This window comes from Xyrauchen texanus, chromosome 38 (genome assembly GCF_025860055.1).
Source record: "Xyrauchen texanus isolate HMW12.3.18 chromosome 38, RBS_HiC_50CHRs, whole genome shotgun sequence".
Taxonomy (NCBI): domain Eukaryota; kingdom Metazoa; phylum Chordata; class Actinopteri; order Cypriniformes; family Catostomidae; genus Xyrauchen; species Xyrauchen texanus.
The window spans coordinates 10,133,103-10,149,094 of NC_068313.1; positions in this window are offsets into that span (position 1 = coordinate 10,133,103).

A 15,992-nucleotide genomic window follows, 5' to 3' on the forward strand; every position below is an offset into this window, starting at 1 on the left:
GTTTAATGTTCACTGTGTAATTGATTGGGTAAGCAAAATTAACAATACAAAATTCCCATGATATTTTGTAATGAGCTACCTGACTGGGAAATGTATAGTTATATAAATTGATGTGGCATACATTAATTATTTACAAATATACCATGGTCTGTTCGAATACTCAATTCTGATTGGATGGAAAGTGTGCATTAAAACCGTTTAATGCACAGGTAGTCCCAGTCTTATCAACGAGCATGTATGGACAAATCGGATAATGTTATTGTTTTATTTAGTGGTGTAAACAAACGATTATATAATATATGTTTGTTAGAAATGTAAATAGATGCTGGCTTCAACTGCTAGCAACACTTACATTGTAACCATCCATTCTAAAAATAATTATAATAATTATAATCTGAATAAAAATCAAGTGTCTTTTATATCTGGTTATTTATGGTTTGAGTGGTATTTCTAAATTTTATAAAAAAAATGCCCAGACATATCCTTTGAAAAAGCCTACATAAATGTCATTTTTTAGGGTGACTCATATTTTTTAAATATGTTTTTATAAAATTAAACAAAAATTTTGTGCAGCTGCTTTCACTTCCACAATAAACTCCCACATGTCTTCTTTAAAAAGAGTCCAAGTTTAGGTCTGTACTCCCAAGCATTCAAGAATTATAACATACCTTTTTTGGGTGTAAGCTGTATGCCTTCTTCTCTGTCCTCTGTTATGAGACATTGTGAGAGTTTTATGTCTGTACATGACCTCCGGATGCAGATCTAGTCTCATAACTGTGATTGTATATCGCTTACTGAAGCTCTGGAGACTGTTTTATAACACGTAGAGGTTTGCTGTTTTGAAATCAAGCAATGCCACTTCCCGAATTCACTCTTAATTCAATCAATCATGCTGCCTTAATGGATACCATATGGACGTCTCAGAGGTCAAAGTCTATGGGTTTTGGGTATTTTGGATGGTTTTCTCCTCGTCTTGTACAGCAAGTGCTACTTTTATAATATCAGCAACATGAGTATATTACGAGTGTCAACCCTTCTAAATTATGTGGCTACTATTATTTCTGGATTGGATTTAAATTCACAATTTTTAAAGAGTGTTTGGTCTCCAAAAACTGTGATATTATTGCATTACTTTATCTCTGTATCTGATTTATATTCCTAGAACACTAGATCCAAAGGCCTGTAGATAAAATTTACCATTAAAGTTATTCTTTGCCCTGTAAAAATCAGTGATAGCTGGAACTAATCAATGCTGGCTAGAGACCATGGTTTAAGCGTTGGGTGGTTCTTTGCCACCACGTCATGCATTAAAATAATTTAACGCACACCTAGCCGTGGATTATCCCTTACTTATTTATAATATTCCCCCTTTAGTGTTCTTAGATGACTCAATGCAGTTTTTCTGGGATCCAGACCTGACCAAACCAGAGATGCAACCACTATATCAAGCTGAAGGAAATATAACAATATATTTTGATGAGGGCATGACAATTGAAGTAAACGCAATACTCATCTCACAAGCTAATAGGCCTCAAGGTAAATGTATTTTGATCTCTTGTGTACACCCCATCCCAACAATCACTAAACAGACCTCTTTAACTTGCCATTTGTTACATGACAATGAAAATAGAATGCTATAGAGTGGAGGAGGGCGGGGCCGGGTTGGAACGAAGCACGCCCGGTCCCCAATCAGCCTGATGGGGCATGCAAGGCATAAAGGTGGCCGGTGACGACAGTTCAAGACAGAGAGAATTACGGGCAGCTGCCCTGTATGTGTTTGTCTTTTTATTTTATTAAATATTTATATTGTTAAGCCGGTTCTTGCCACCTCCTTTCCCTTTAACCCCCTTACAAATGCAAACAATAAATGAGCACATTCGACAAACGAACTTTCGACCAATCACCAAGAACCAAGCAACACAAAGAACGCAAGGAAACACCACAAAGACACGCAAGTACATCTCCAAAATTGTGCTCAAAGTGCTGATGTATTAAGTAATTTGGGTAATCCGATAGCAAATCGATGTAGACTCAAAGAAGGATAAATGGTTCTTTAGGTATTGTCAACAGACTCCATAAAGTTCATTGTCACTGTACTGATCATTTATTTCACATTCTGTCACTCTGTTCACCAACCTGTATTATGTACTGTATATAGGTGTTAGATTTATGTTTAGAATAGTAATAAGGTTTGTCTGTGTTCAAAGACGACGAGACTGTGGTATATTTTGATAAATAATCTCATGCCTGTTTCTAAAAGATTTAGCTTAAAAGCTGTACATAAATACATGTGATATTATTTTCAATAAGCCATGAGAATAATATCACTCCAATAAGTGAATTAATCATAATTCACTTATTAAAGATAATTCCTTACAGCAGAAATTGTGAGCTCATACTAGACGTTGTATTACGATTTCAATGGTGGAGAATCTATTAAGACAAATAATCTAGTTATTTTACATTTACCTAATTTATAATGGTTGTCGAACGTGACTAATTCATTACACATTTCATGACCTAATAATGTACAATATGGACAGTTAATTTAGTTCATAGCTCACATATTTCAAGACCCTAAATTCCCTTCTAAATTTAGCATACCAAATATCCTTACATATGTTGTGAGAATGCGGGCATTTTAACTGATCCCGTCCACATCTTTAAATTATATATGTAATACCCTACAGCACACAGCCAAGATAATAAAGGAGTGGCTATGGGACAACTCTGTGAATGTTCTAGAGTGGCCCAGCCAGAGCCCAGACTGGAACCCGAGTCAACATCTCTGGAGAGATCTGAAAATGGCTGTGCACCGACGCTCCCCATCCAACCTGATGGAGCTTGAGAGGTCCTGCAAAAAAGAATGGGAGGAACTGCCTAAAAATAGGTGTGCCAAGCTTGTAGCATCATACACAAAAATACTTGAGGCTGTAATTGGTGCCAAAAGTGCTTCAATAAAGTATTGAGCAAAGGCTGTGAATACTTATGTACATGTGATTTGTTTTTGTTTTTTATTTTTAATAAATATAAAAAGATTTCAAACAAACTTATTTTGCGTTGTCATTATGGGGTATTGTTTGTAGAAATTTGAGGAAAATAATGAATTTAATCAATTTTGGAATAAGGCTGTAATATAACAAAATGTGGAAAAAGTGAAGCGCTGTGAATAATTTCCGGATGCAATGTATTGGTCGACCACTAGGCAGTAGGCACAAACATCTGCAATGTTGCAAGCTCTTACACTTCTCAAGCCCTGTTCGCACCACCAATGACATTATCGCTTGATGTTGCAAGTCCTTGTACTGTTGTTAGTGGGTGCTCCTTCAGCTGTCGCTTTAACATTATTGGTGTACTGTACAACTGGCTATAAGCTTTAGAAAACCTGATCACAGAAGATGTACTGCTGCTAAAACTATGGTATCATTCTATTTGACAAGGAACCAGTTCTCTTGCCTCTAAAATTGAACATTCTGCAGGGAAGAGTGTTTTATATAACCTGGAGCATTGCTCAATGCATCATATTACTAACAAGATCTATCAGTGCATGATCAAACTCACTCAATGTAGCTAATTTCTTTCCTTTTTTAATTTTTCAGTGAAATTGTTCACAGTAACTTCTGTCTTGCCTCAATTTGGCTCAAGTACCGCACAGGAGATGAGTAAGCTCCACTTGTAATTGCTCCCCAATGTTACTCTTTATTTCCATAAAGTACAACTTTTTTCAGCTTCGCTGTCATTTCTTGTTGCCATATGTCACTCTGCTCTTATTAAAAATGAATAAGATTGTATCTCTTTGTCGCTGCGTGCTGCTGGTGGTGTGAACGGGGATTCATCCGGAGGCTTTAAGCCCAAAGGATACTTCGGTCAAACAAGAACGCTGAGCATCTTTGAACAAGCAGAATGTGCATGCGTCCCGAATTATTTGCAGTAATTAGTGTGTCCACAAGGTGGTAACACTCACATTTTAGCCATTGTTGTCACAAAGAAGCACTATAAGAAGATGTAATTGCTGCTAAACAACAGGAGATGAAGGTAAATACAATAACAGTGGATGTGCATGTCAAGAGCACATGTGTAAGAAGTACAGGAGATAACAATAATTGTAAAACTCGAATCTGAAGGAATACATAGACATCTTTATGGGTCTAATCTCCTGCAGAAAAATAGTCCAGTATCTCATTGTAGTCTTAGCGTGCAAGCGCCAACGTCAGCCAGGGCCAGGGTTGGGTGGGTTACTTCTGAAATGTATTCCACTACAGATTACAGAATACATGCTGTAAAATGTAATTTGTAACATATTTCGTTAGATTACTCAAGGTCTGTAACGTATTCTAAATACTTTGGATTAATTCTTCAGCACTGGTAGATTTTTTTCACTTGTTTTGACTATAAAAACTCAGTACAGTGAGACAAAATACACATGTTAAAAATACATTCTCTGAAAAACATAAATCTCTTATGCAGTGTTGTTTCTAAAACAAGATTAATCAAACTGATCTTGTTTTAAGGATTGTTTACAGGAAAACACAAAAATTATTATCAAGACTAAGATTTTTGCCCTAATGTCAAAGCTCTTACAAGAAAAAAAGACATTATGATATAAAATGAATTTTCTTGATAAAAAATATGATTGTGTCTGGTAACATGTGCATGTAAAATGGCTAGAAATAGCATTTTAGCTTAGCGTAAAGCTAACAATTTACACAAGGTTTATTCCTATTTCTTTTGCTCCAAACTTACTTCATACTTACTTCTCTGTCTGCTCGTATGAATGTAACATCATAAGAAAGTGTTTCACCGCTGATCAAATGCACTTTGGATCACATTATTTATGTGTATGAATGTTTTCCATCTGAAAGGACTAAATATTAAATGAAACAAATGGCAATAAAATGCAACATTATCTCTTCAGTAATCAAAATATTCTTTGAATGCAACTGTATTCTAATTACCAATCATTTAAATTGTAACTGTTGTAGAATGCAGTTACTTTTATTAGGTATTTTAAATACATAATCCTGTTACATGTATTCTGTTACTCCCCAACCCCGTTTATGAGAAATTGTATTTTTAGGTTACAAACTGGTAATAACAAGGGTATTATGCTATAAATGTAGTTTATGAGGACATTTCTAGTGTCCCCACAATTCAAATCACTTAAACATACTAAACAATGCTTTTTAGAAAATTTTAAAATGCAGAAAGTGTTTTGTGAGGGTTAGGGGAAAGAATCTATAGTAATATAAAAATGATGTCTATGGAGAGTCCTCATAAGGACGTGTGTGTGTGTGTGTGTGTGTGTGTCTAATGTTAACAGACTTGGCTGCATGCATCGCAAAATCGCACTCGATCAGAATGTTTTCACTGCGAGTATACAAGTTTTAAACAGTTATCATGATGCTTTTGTGATAGTCTGTTTCAAAAAACAAATGTATTATATGCCTGAAAAGACTGACTGAGTTGCTGTTTGTGTGAATGAAAACTGCATCTGCACCTTATCAGCAGATGTAGCTGTGTCCATGGGAAGATCGCGTTAGATATGATAGCTGTTGACATGCAAGCTGTGAACTGTTATCGTGGTACTTTGTGACGTAAAATAAACATGTGCTTAAAAAAAACTCTTTGAGTAGCTGTTTGTTTGATGAATGACAACCGCAACTAATGTAAACAAATAGCAGCATGCATCAGAGGAAGATCAGATTTGATGTATTGACTGCGCTTATAAGAGCTGTAAACCTTTTATCATGGTAATTTGGAGACGAGTTGGATGTACTGTATGTATAGAAAAGAAACTTATTCTGTGGTTTAAAAGTTTGTATGAGTTTGAGTGAATATAAATCACAGACACTTGACCAGCGCAGCCCGTGTCGGCATGAAAGCCGATTTGAATCTGGCGGATTGTAATGCAACTGGATGTTGCAGAAACACATATGTGTGACGCTACTCTGCGGTGCCCAGTTATTTACTGTCACATATGTGTGACGTAACTTATGAATGGGTTTAGCTTTGTCATGATTTTTAAAAGCTATTTTTTGCGCTTTATAGAGTCCTTAACTTTTTTCTTTATGTAAGATTTGTTATTTGGAAATACTGTGACAAACCTTTGTGGGATCACAACATACATACAGAACTTGATATGGTCAGTAACAGTCTATAGCATTGTCCATCCCATGAAAAATATTCCAGTCAGTACAGAGAAAGCACTATTTAAGGGACTCTATGTCCTCTGACCAGATTTGATCAGTCTTGGTGTGAGGCTTGCTACTCTATCATATGATGTACTATATATATATATATATATATATATATACATACTGTGATTTGAGTGATCTTGTGGTGAATGTAACTAAGGAGGAGGAGATCATATATGACCCTAGAGAAATAGGGGACCACACGCCGGTATTATCAATGATATACAATCACACACTTTCACATGGTAATGCTACTCAATAAACCACATCCTAAATCACTCTTTTACAACGGTTTATGCTCACACGGTACTCCTGTTGCAAATTCGGCAAGCTCCACATGACAGGGAATCAGACAGAGAGTGTTGCGGTGAGTTGGTATGTTTGTCACCAATCAACATACCATTTGAAATCAGCAAGTGCGTCATACCTCCAACTGAAGAGAGTGAGATCAGTGCAAAACAGTCTGGATGTGTGACACCCTTGGCCAAAATAGAGTTATTTGAGACTGCTAGTGTGATGCTAGCTTTAGCTTAGTGTGAGTTAGCTTAGATTCTTTTCATAAGTGTGGTTGTTCAGTGTAACCATTATGGTGGTTTGTGGGTTAGATTTTTAGTAGCTGTCTTCACAACTGAAATCACGCAATTGCATGGGCCCCCTAATAACAGGGAGGCCCCTGGTCAGACAGCAAAACACTCAAGGGGTGATGGGCGAAGCATTGCTCTGTATTCACGTGCAGATATTTCACTCAAGATATGCTATATTCAGTGAACTCGGAGCGGTTCATGTGCATTGTGTATGCAATGTGCTGCAGGTTCACCTATTCAAGCAATCCCAAACATTTGAAGATGCTTAAAATTATTAAACAAATCTAAAAACCCTGACACAGTATTACAGACATGTGGATGAGATGACACAGTTTCACCAAATTTTGTTATGTGTAACATGGTAAAAACCATATTTCAAATAGTCACTGACACTACAGTGCACTTTCTGTGTTCTGCCAATATAAAAGCTCCAGGTGAAGGTAAAGTAAATATAACAGAAATATATTACTATTGTATAAAACAAATACAAAACAATAATAATTCAGCATCATATTATAATAATAAACTTGAATGGACAATAATAAATAATATTCAACTGGGTATAAGTAAGAGAAGTTATAGTTTTGGCACCCCCTATTCGTTAAAAAACTAATTGTCTTGTAAACATGTATTGTCTTGTAAGTAAATACTGCTTCTTAATTTCTGTATTGTTGCATATAAATTCTATTTATTATATTATAAATACCATTCTGCCTTGTTTTTATTAAGTGAAAAACTGTGTAAAACATGCCTTCATTATCTTTAAATAGATTTTATTTTATTAAACATTTTGAATTTGGGCTTCATTGGCTGTTAGGATTAAGAATTATGATTAAACAGGCTGAAAAATATTAACCCCCAATTTTGTTATTTAATTGCATGTAATTTTATTAAGTCCAATTAATATATATATTTTTTGAGGTGGTGCACCATATTTTTTATTTTATTCATTTATTTTTTTGCTCCACAATACACAATAATTTATTTATTTTTTTAAATAACTTTTGCGCCTCCTTTTTAGAAAGTTTGTGCACAATAATTTTTTCCTCCATTTTTAGCTCTTCTTTTTGGTAAGTTATGCACCATATTTCTTTTTGTTGTTGTTGCTCTTCCACTTTTTGCTCCATAATGCACCATACATGTTTTTGTCTTTTGTTTTACACCTGCTTTCTTTGCACAAGTTGGCTCATCCAGCCCCTGGTCTCTGTTTATGAGTTGATTTGTATCCCCTGCTGAATGAATACGGATAAAGAAAAAGCTCAATGTTTCTAGAATTTTGCTTTTGGAATTCTAATCACTTCTTGGTCTGTTCCTAATCTACAGGAGTCTTCCCTCAAATATTATGCACACTCCTGAACAATATTCTCTTCCTCCCTCCTTAAACCATTCATGCTCTATAAACTGCTCTAAAGTCGGTCTTCTGGCTGGATATTTCATCAGGCACTGATCTATTACATCACTGCATTCTGCACAAGTTTTCACAAGAGAGTTGTTAGTCTTCACATACTATAATGGTGTCATGAATAAAACAACTGAAATATGTAGTACATAGTAATGTAAAAAATCTCATGACCATTTCTTTGTGCTCAATGTTGAACGTGGTCTGGCTGGCTTTTCCTTTTTATCAAAGCAAGAGATTTTAAGAGCTGAGCAAACATTTCATTTGCAAAAGTCATAAATTGAAAGTGGTGTGTAATTGGGGCAACAATCAGCTGGGGCTCTCTACAAAGGATCATAAATGATCTCTGCCGCAATATTAGGGCTTATTACCACGGTAACAAAAAAGTAAACGTATACCTCTTTTTTGGACATATACTCCGCAACCAAAGTCAATTAATTTGAGCTGAAGAGTCTCTGTGTTGACCACAAGACTCTTCTTCTGCGATGTCACAATGGCAGTGCAACAGTGCTTAGTGAAGTAAGGCACATGCATGGTTTTCATCTAGATGACCTCCTTTATGCCTGATGAATGTGGACAAGTTTTCACAAGGAAGGGGACATTTCAGAATTAGGATGAGCTCTTCAGGATGCATCACCCAGCCCAACATCTGCACAATGTGGGGGCACTTTTGAGGCTTTTGCACCAACAAATTTACTTTATATTTTCCATCACTAAGAAAAACAGACTGTCGTCTACCCAAGCTAGAGAAGTGTTCAGCAAAAGGTTAGCTGAATCTTATTTCCACATACTGATTCATTTGTATTGAGATACATTGGGGTCTATAACCAGGGCCTAAAAGCAGTTCAAGGAATGAAAACTAATGAATTGTTTTGCTGAACGTAACCGAAAACAGGAACTAAATCCCCTTCAATTGTTCAAGAGAGAAAACTTAATTTTTTAAATGCTGGTAACCGGTTAATCACCAGTTCATTTAGTACTGCATGAGACCAAAGGGTTTATAACAGAAACTTTTTGGAATTATACCATGTTCTGTTGCCCCAAAAAATAAATGAGGCTTCTCTTTTTTAGCAAAACATAAGCATGCATTTATATTCTGCAAGACACCGCTAGTTAAAAAAAGAAAACATGTTACAAAATTAATCATTCGGCCCATTAAAAGTGACGTTTAGTCCAAATGCGGCCACACAAAATAAATCGATTATAGGTGTTTAAATGAAAATATGAAATATTTTTAATATTTTGGGGGATATACTTAGTACTAAGAATAGATTTATTTAACAGACGTTATGTTATAATGGCTACTATATTGCTATGATTTCTATGCTGATAATTCCCCTGCATGGGAAAAAATGTAATTGCTTATTTTCAGTTTTAGTCTCTGCCTGTAAGTCTAAGACAGCAACTGAACATTCTTCTATTTTGCATTTTTGTATAATAAAACTTTTTAATTCTGAAAGATATTATCAGCATTAATTAGGGTAAAACATTTGAGAATACATTTGTGAATTTGAGTATGCCCACTTACATTGATTATTCTGTTATAACTCGTATAATTTGACGCTGTGAGTTGTTCAAAACTTTGCGTTTACGGTCATTTTAGGGTTAACAGCATTACTTCATAATCATTTTTTTGTGGTAATCAACAAATATTTGTCAATTTTTCTTTAAACAGGGAATCAGTAAAACAATGACAAGACAGAAGGAAAAATGTAAATCCAGAGAACTACTAGAGTCATCAGAATGACATAACACAAGTTGAATACCTGACAAGGGATTAGACAGATGGCAGTTCTTGGGAAGAATGCACATATGCCTCTTCTTCCTCCCTTTTGAGGTTTTGTTTTTTTAAATAGAGAATAGAAGAGTAATTGAGACCACAAGTCAAACACAATAGAGAACACAATTGTACAAAACTACAATACAGGCCCTATTTTACAGAATGCTACGTCTTCAGTGCAGCACTATGCGATACGTCATATGTGCAAAGTCATTGGGCATGGTCATGAAGTGTTGGTATTTTCGTGCATGCAGTTGCTAATTCTTTGCACAAGTGGGTTGGCAAAATTGAGCACAAAGCGCTAACGGGCTGGGTCAAGTCCAATTACCTTTCAGAGGTTCATCTGTGCCCTATATATTCCATTCCCTGTCAAGCACCAGTGACATAAACAAAGAAAGCAAATTCATAAGAATATGTAAGTGTTAATGAGCTAAAACTAAATACAGAGAAAAAAGTAACTAAAAGCTAAAAATAACTTTCAAAGTTAAAAACAAAACAAAATCTAATATTTAAAAAATATTTACTGGGCATGTCAGTCGAGTAGTGGGCTGATGCGACAATTTTTCCCACATGTGCGACTACAAAATTACCCCACTCTTATTAATTAAGCCATTTACTGCACATGGGAAGCACCAAATACTCAGAAAGTGTGGCCAAACTGCGCTACCCAAATACCATGCCTTGCATCCACTGGCTGCAGTGTGAGATATGCAAACCTTGAAAGCACCATGTTGAAGCTCGTATTCTAAACAGCAGTGATGATGTATAATCAAGAAAACATTGTGCCATGAATGAAGCTAAATACAGGATTTTCAATCCACAGATTACCACTATTATAGAAATGAACATTGCAGTTAATAACACTAACTGTATAAACTTTGGTGTTTTAGCAAAAATATTGTTTATATTTATAACACGTTACCATTCATATAATTATATTATTGTTGTATAGATTGACTATATCCAGTCAATCACACATTATGGTCACATGTACACATGTCTAAAGTACATTCTTCCCGATGCTTGCTAGCTGGCTATCTAGTAGCTGTTTAATGTGAAAAATAGGTTAAAATGGTGGCATTGATCGATATACAAACAATTCTTCTTAACATCATCTTGTATATTTATTGCATATTACATATTCATAAACTCTGTGCAGTGAAAATGCCTAAACTTTTAATGTTTCACAAAACCCAGCTCCAGTTTATATATATGTCCAATACTGACACTGAATTACAAACGTGGGTGTTCCAAGTGTCTAGCATATAAAGTGATTAAACGAGTCCTAATCAACTCACCCTTTTTCTTTTACAGAAACCATGATCCAGCTCATCAAAACTTAAGAAATAATCTGCATGCACAATACTCAATAGTAAAAATCATTTACATCCCTCGACTGAAACATTTCGCCCCCTCATTCAAGTCCTCGGTTCACGCATGCTCATCAGCAGCTCACTCATCAGCAATGTACAGTTGACTGGAGAGTTGCTGTCCCCAGATCAGTGTACTGTTGACTCAAGAATTGCTGCGACCGGATCATCTTCATACTTTGCTAAAACAGTAATACAATCAAGTCATAAGCATATTTCCATTATGTTCTATTAGTTATACTTTCTGCTGTTTAGCAAAATATACCTGAAACATACATTTTACTCCCCCTCAATCACCTGCATTCAAAGTATCAGCAGCTCCTCAGTTCGGACACTTCCAAAAGTGGAAGTGATCTTGCGTGATCTGCTTTGATGTAATGGTCGAGTTGCATTTTGGAATATGGAGCTGCTTGAAGCATACAAGTCTAGAATCGCTCCCTCTGTCAGGGGTTGAGTTTCTGTCAGCAGAAACCTCCCTTGCCCACTTAAAGTTTCTGAAAGATGGCAGAAGGTTTTAGAAGATCCGAACCACTAGTGTTTGATGGCAACATCAGTGAGAACAAGAAAACAATACATTCTTCACACTGCAGCACACTCGGATAAAGATGCCAGGAGGCCAGAATTCATTCTCCTAATCTTGCCGGCTCAGAAGCTATCAAGCACCCATTTGTGTATGCACCAGCTGTGTATGCAGGAGGAGATGACAGACGCATCGTTGCAGAGGCCGAATCCACAGAGGACCCGGTATGTCTAAAACAAAGATTTTGTGAGTTAATCAACCCACAAATAAATGTAACTATGGAATGACAAATTCAACAAATATCCAAAACCTGTTGAAACCATAGAAGCCTATGTGGACGATTTAAGGAACAATGCATAGACATGAAGATTTGGCAAAGTAACAGATGAGCCCACAAGAGGTAGACATGTGTGTGGTGTGACAAATGATGCAATGAAAAATAAGTTAACATTAGTCAAATCCATTGAATTATGCCAAATTCATGAATTGACATGCTGTCTGACATGCTAATTGCATTTTGACCCTACAAGTTTTCATCGTTAGGATACTGTGGAATGCCAGGACTTAGATGGGAAGTGAGCTGTCATGTGATCCATGTTCATGTCATACTATTCTAAGTTTACCAGTAAACTGACGACATAAACAAATCCATCCTAAACTGTCATCATTCAACAGAAACCATAAAACCTTCTATGGTAATGATGAGCATTGTTTTACCTGTGATTAACATAATCGTACTACAGTAACAATATTCAACTATATTTAACTCTGTTCAGTTCTAATGAACATTAATGGAAAAATGTTAATTCAATAATTTAGAGCTAGATTAACAATTAATATCAGTTAAGAAGTCCTGCTGTCAGAATGTTTGAACATAGCCCTACATAAAGTGTTAATGAACTTTTTACAGATTATATTGTTGTTAATAACAAAACATTTATATTTGCATTCCAAATCAATGCATCTCTGGTAAATCTACAAATTTCACCATATAAATTCAATGTGACAAAAAAAAATATACAATATTAATATTGTTGGCTTAATTTGCGATTCAATAATAATTAAATGAATATAAAAATAAGGAATCAAATTAATTAAAAGAATAAAAAAAATGTGTGAACATCACAAAACATATCCGTGTAATCAAACGTTTCCAAGATTAAAAACTTATTGTGACATAGTCAATAGCAATTAAGCAATTCTCAGTAACATGATTTGTTTACTTTTGAGCTTGTCTAATTATATCATGATGTATTAATGCTAAATATAGAAAATATCTCATCTATTTTTTTTTTTCACATTACAATGCATTTAGTTCCTGTCAAACTAAACTAAAATGCACTTGATGATTTGACATTCCATTTTTTTCACTGAAATCTTGAGTCAACTATGCGAATATTAAAATGAAAAGGCAAATGGGAAAAAGATTTTCCATAGTCTTTTCTTAATGTTAATGCAATAATAGTGTCATAATTCAAACTTCATAAACTTTATTTTAATCTTCAATTTCAATTTTCAAAGCCTGTAACCTCTATGTTAATGATGGGTGGTGCGCAAAATAGAATAATTTAATAGTGGTTCTCTCACTAGGGGGCAAAGAGAGATTGACAGTAAGATAGATGTGTATATTAGGGTTGTCATTGATTAATCAATTGTCGATTATTTGAAGTAAATAATTTAATTGATCAATATTAGTAATTAGAAGAAATGTGGATGATCTGATGCATTTAACAGAATGCTTTCCATCAAAAAAAGAATAATAATACTTTTATATTAATATTACATGATTAATAAATAGTATAATTTTTATGAATACAAAAATATACAAAAGACATGACAAGTACAGCATAGAAGCATTCGCGGGCACAAAATGACACATCACAGTAAAGAGATTGTGTGACATCATTCAGTGGTTGTGGTGTAAAGAACTATGGTTTTGTGATGTACTGAAAGTTAAACAGGCTTTTATTTGGATCATGCTTTCGGTTTAGCATACAGGAATAATGTAATAGAAAATTGATGTTAGGCTAGAAAATGAAGCAGCAGACACACAGTCAGTCATCTGATTTAGCGGGCTCAGGTGCACCACATCACCAGACTGGCCATCTGGCACACCGGGCATTTTCCAGGTGGGCCGGTTGAGCATTGGGCCGGTTACATGCCCCACTCTTACTGCATTTATTAAGCTCTGCCATTAACTACTGTGCATGGAAAACACCAAATACCCCAAAAGTTTGATGAAATGCCACTACCCGATTAAACCGCGCAGCGCAAGAGCAGAGCAGGACAGGCCCTCCCGCACACAGCTCTGACGAAACTGCTCTGTGCTCGCACCGCGCAGTCCCGTCAAAGCCCTTCTGATATCTGATATCTCTGGAACCGTGATAAGCACAGCGCAATATATGAAAATCTTCAAGGCTCCTTACAAAGCTCATTGAAACCAGATTAAACTGCCCTGACATTATAAACAGCAATGATGAGGTAAACAGGAAAACATTTTCTCATTCACACTTTCTTTTCAATCCACACAATCACCATTCTTATTACATTGCAGGTAGTAACACTAACTGTATAAACTATGGAGTTTTGGCAGAACTATTTGAAATGTATGTCAGTTTAGTTAAGCGATATCACACTAGCAAGAGTGAGAGATTGCCCTATATCAGCACAGTGCTGATTTATGGCAATATAGCACAATTGCGAGTGTGATATTGCTTATATACAACAGTTCAATGAAGAAGAATATAAAAATAAAATTAGGAAAAACGGAGTACGGTCATAAAAACACATTTGTGCATGAAACTACTTTATTACGCGATGGATCAGAATCTGCCGTTGCTGGGTCAAAAAAAATGATGCGAACAAGCCTTCGTTAGAAATTAAAAAATGTCACTTCAGAAATAGTATTGTGGCTTGTGCTGTTTCGAACAAGTTATTGGATAAACAAGGGTGTGTGTGAGTGAGTGAGTGTGTGTGTGTGTGCGTGAGTGAGTGGGAGCGTGTATGATCATCTGTTGCCACACCCAAGCAGAGACGCTGTCAGCTTTCTGAAGATCAGCTTTCTCAGTGGAAAAATAGCAGTTCAAGCAGGGGTATTTCTCCCTATTTCTGGGTAGCCGGTGCGCAAGAGTCGATCACTATAGAAACTGCAATGTCCTCAATTTTAAACAGTGTGCCCACTCCAATGAGGAAAGTCCGGTAAGAGGTAAGCACCTTGAGTACTGTAATTAATCTGTTTTGTCTCTCAGCTGCTATGAGCCGTAATGCATAAAAATCTGTTTAAAGCTATTTCTTAGCTTTAGCAGTAGTAATACAAGTGATCATATAGTGCTGTATGTAAACACTGGCTGAAGCGGCTTCACTTCACATCACCTAACTGGCTCATATTACACATAAAAATGATCTTTTGCCAGGCATGTTTCAGGACATTCTCTTTCCCCGCTAATTGGAGTTAATTCACAATAACTGATCTTGGTGGCGAGTTTGGGTTCGGCCTTTGGAACAAGGCTTTGTGTGCTCGTTGGATTTGGAGATCGATGTCAATTCCTAACTCTTTCTTGAGAAATGCTTCCACAAGCTGGGAGACAGAACTGCTATCCTCCACACCCTCTGGGATTCCGTAGATTCTAATGTTGCTTCTACGTGATCTTGATTCAAGATATGGATATCTCTCTCTCTCTCTCTATCTATAAACATATATCCCCTTTAAAACAACACATACTTTAAAACAGCAATTATGGCTATTAAGGAGGAATGCATTATTTGATTTTACTCATTTCATTTAATTTAATTTCGTTGGACTCAGATAGCAGTGAGTAGCATTTGGGATACGCTGCTATACATTTCTAGTGGGGGCAACTCTTTCAAGGCTAGTCCTGCATACCTCCAATGGGACTTCTTGGGTGCATAAGTACACCCTTATTCTTGTTATTATTTTATTTAAAATGTTATCACAAAATATAAATGGATTATGTAATCGAATTAAAAGGGGAAAGTCTTAGCTAAAATTTTGAAAGAAAAAGCACCGGTGATATTTTATTTTTTACAGGAGATGCATCTCTCAAAGCAAGAGCATGAAAATTTGAGTTTCAGGAACAGTTTTCACTGCTCTTTAAAAAGGGTCATAGGAGAGGAGTAGCCATTCT